Genomic DNA, 4,467 nt, shown 5'->3' on the forward strand with positions numbered 1-4,467 from the left:
ACGCCGGCCGCGAATACGTCCTTTTTTTATACGATCAGCTCTAAATGTTTGACTGGCAACTCGCATTAGCTCGTCGTAAGGATAATATGTAAGGTTATTGCCAGTATTATACCAATATATCCACATATACATGTATACGTGCATACTTCAATGATAATATACTAAACGCGTTAAAGCGAAAGATTTCCGTTTACGACAGAAGATTATAAGGATTCTGCAGCTGATAATGGTCGTCTAGGCGCGAGAGCGTTACATCATTTCTCTGATAGCGAAATCCAGCAAGTTCAACAGTTTGACGTAAGAGTGCGGTTATTTTTTTAAGCTCAAAGGAATCTCGCCATAGTATAAAACCAAGTTGTTTGCCGCCGTCTGTACGCTTAGATATTTTAACCTACGCAACGGATTTTAATGCCGAATATTCATCAATAAGTAGATGAAGTATTCTAGAGGAAGGTTTATAAGTATACTTATAGTTTAATATTATTTTTATGTTAAATTGTTGAAATATTATGATAATAATTGTTCAAGATGTTGCAAGAAATCAAGCCGACTGAAAGCCTTCATCGAAATGCTGCTTATTCTTTTCAAAATACTTATATACCTACATACTTAACAAAATAACCACACCTCCTTGGCATCTACATTGTACCTGTCGAAGCCGAGTCGATTCTTTGACAGATTTTTGTTCATAACTTAGGCATAGGCAGGTCTTCCGCTCGACATGATAGCTAGTGAAAAGCAATCTAGGGATGAGATCACGCTTGGTCACATTGATGTGGTAGTACCTTTAGCGTAGAAATACGTACTAACTGAACAGCATCGTGCCTAAGGAATCAGAGAAGTTTCTGCGGAACGCACCTAATGCTCCCTGACTACTGCGCCAGGGAGCATTAGGTGCGACTATAAATTTGTATGGATAGGAGGCTTGGAGATCCCAGGTTCGATTTCGATTTTATCTGCATACCAAATTTCCGTCCAGTAGTTTGAGCTGTGCGTTGATAGATCAGTCAGTCAGGCAGTCACCTTTTCGTTTTATATATTTAGATTTTAAGTAAGTATTTGTAAACATTTTGGGCCTTCATAACATATGCAAAATAAAATTAAAATAAAATTAAATTGTTTCTGGTCTGGTCTGATGGAAGGTTTTGACCGTACAATGTAAATAGCACCCAGTAGGGTGCACGCGCGTCAGCAGTTGCGTCAAACTTTTCAATACTATTTTCTTCTGAATACTTGTGATTTTCCACATGGCAGAGTTTGCATGCGCAGCAACGCCGTGCTATTTCTATTTTCTCCTCGGTGGTCAACTGCAATAAAACTGTAGCCCTGGTGCAATTTTTCTGTCGGCTTGCAGTCCAAAGTCCGTCTGTATAGACTTAGACCTTTAAGAAAAATAAAAAACCGGCCAAGTGCGAGTCAGGCTTGCGCAATGAGGGTTCCGTACTACAGTCGTATTTTTTCGACATTTTGCAGGATAATTCAAAAACTATGATACATAAAAATAAATTAAAATCTGTTTTAGAATGTACAGTTGAAGACCTTTCATATGATACCCCACTTGATAATAGTTATCTTACTTAGAAAATTGAAAATATTAATTATTAGTACCTACATGACCACAATTTAATTTTTTTTGTGTGGTGTAACTACAAATTCACGGTTTTCAGAATTTTCCCCAAATGTCAGCTATAAGATCTACCTACTTGCCAAATTTCATGATTCTAGGTCAACGGGAAGTACCCTGTAGGTTTCTTGACAGACAGACGGACAGACAGACAGACAACAAAGTGATCATATAAGGGTTCCGTTTTTCCTTTTGAGGTACGGAACCCTAAAAAACAAACGGGCCGAGTTGAGAACCACCTCCTTTTTTGAAGTCGATTAAAAATCGACGACTCATACACAAACAATTAACATACATAAGCCAGTATCATAATTCATAAAACGCGCATCGACAACATGCGGGTAAAAGAATTCAAATTATTCACAAGGATAGTGTTTTTCTAGGATGTAAACAAAGGTGTCAGGGTTCGAACCCAATGTCCGCGTGTAGGTAACTCTAACTACCTCAGGCATAAATCATTTCATGTTAGACATAACATGTTCCTGTATTTTGTCCATATTTATCTATTTATAGTCTGGTTATTCTAATACCTACTACATATCTACATATTATTATGCCATAGAAAAATTTACTTCTGATTTTCTTCTTTTCTTTCGTACTTTTTGATTACTTATCCGAAAATCCGAAAATTGTGAAATTTCTACCGAAACCGGAAAGGTAGCCGTTCTCCCTTTTGAAAGGAAAAAACATTTTGATGAAGAAAATCAGAATGAATGTCAGGAATTTTTTTTAGTGGATCATACCCAACAATACATAGTATAACAGTTTGAGAGCCACAATAGCTCAACGGTTAAAGGTGCGGACTGAAATTCGGAAGGTCGCCGGTTCAAACCCCATCCGATGCACTATTGTCGTACCTAATCCTAGCGCAAGCTTCATGCTTAATTGGACGGGAAAGAGGAAGTTTAGTCAAGGGCCCATGGCTAATATTCTTTAAAAAAATACTCACTTAGTGCTTAAACTCCGCAACCGCGTACCATGGTCGACACACGCTTTTTATTTACCGGAGGAACCCTAAAAATGGCTTTATTCCTTAAAATAATGCCGTACCTGAGACTCGTACTCAGTAGTGAATTGGCGATGCGTTGTTGATGATGATGATGACTTATAATTTCGACTGTTCACAAATGGGTCATCTTGTCTACCTGTTGCATATAAAAAATGTATCACCCTGTTAAAGTTTACGAATGTCAAGGTCAAGCTACAATGTCCGTGTACAGTTCACTGATTACAATTTGCCGATATAATTTATTTAGCGATGCTTTTTCTCATTTGGCCAGAAAAACGGGAAAAACCAACGTCTTACAGTGAAAGTTGTCCTTTATTCTTGTCTATACCTACTCTATTGACTTGCTAATACCTTAATAGCCAGATCGAGCGAGTCATTTAGGCAATCATCAAATTTTTATCCACTAAAAGTTTCTTCAAAATTGCACGGATTAGCTATAGAGAGATAAGTAGATACGCCATAGGTAATATGTGAAAGCATTAAAGGTGATTTCAGACGGTTCATTCGGAGTGATTGTCACATTTCATTTTGTCTTTTTTGATTCGGACTTTACGTTTTGAGTAAAAGATGCCGAACGGAAGACAGAAATTAACAACAAATGAACAGTCTGATATCACCATTAGACTCTTTACGCACTGCATCCAATCCGAATGCCAGAATTTTCTTCTCAAAGTATTTGTATGAGTGATCACTAGATCCGAATTTCATTTTTCTGTACATTTCAACATTTTAATGAAATCCAAGCAGTTGGACGTAAGTATATATTCGTGTGCCCGTAAACGGTGCTGCGGCCTGCGAGTTAATATTATGTCTAGAAATTGTTACAACTTGAGTCACGGGTACCTACACTGCAGCGCGGCGCGACTTAAGTTGTAAGGAACAGGTGAATTGCAGCCGGCTAGTTACGTTACCCTCTTCCAGTGTGAGAGGGGCCTTATCGTTCGTCACTTTGAACCACGTGTCACAAATATTTACAAACCTTCCTAATCTCCACTAAAACGAGGCTCAAGATTAAGGAATTAACGTGAAAGCCTTATATTAGACGTCATTCGCATGCTTGGTTAATTCGAAGGCTATACGACATTACGTATTTTACTGTTTAACAAACAAATGGTGAATCAAATGTAAAAACTCCTAGCATTACGTATGTCTAAAAAGGTTCATATTATTTTCAGATCATCATGATGTGCAAGATTAAGAGGAAGAAACGCACCGTGACTTAGGACAGAATATGAAAGTTCCCGTCGTCATTGTCGTCGTTGTCATGAACCGACTGACGTCCACAGCAGACTGCAGGACATACTTACTAGGTCTTATGGTCTTACGTCCACACGCCACGGTTTTGTGTCGTCGTCGCCTGGATCCATCGACTCCATGCCTTGCGACTCGCGTGTTTCGTTTCGTATTCTAATTACTGTTATTTAATTATCTTGGGTAGGTAGGTTTTTTCTATGGCGCATTTTCTTAGAAAAGATTTTAAGAAAATCCACCCCTGCTATCAATAAAACTGCCATCCCTGACCACCATGTGAGAGCTTGAGATCGCAGTCAAGGACTAAATTGTAATGAAATAAAATAAAAATAAAAATTAACGTTTACCGTAACCGGACCGTAATAGTACATTACTGCACGAGACCGGGAAGTAAGCTTTTTCTGGTCGAGTGTGAGTTTGACGGCCGAGGCCAGAAAGGCAGTCCCGGTCGAGGCATGTATAGTGCTTTTCTAAAAAATGAAACTAGTAATTTATTTAAAAAAGTATATAGGTGATAGGTATATATGTACCTTCTATGTATTTTGCTAATTCAGCCTCCTCTCAAATTAGGTGTGCAATTAAA

Source organism: Maniola hyperantus, chromosome 16, assembly GCF_902806685.2.
Source record: "Maniola hyperantus chromosome 16, iAphHyp1.2, whole genome shotgun sequence".
Classification (NCBI taxonomy): Eukaryota; Metazoa; Arthropoda; class Insecta; order Lepidoptera; family Nymphalidae; genus Maniola; species Maniola hyperantus.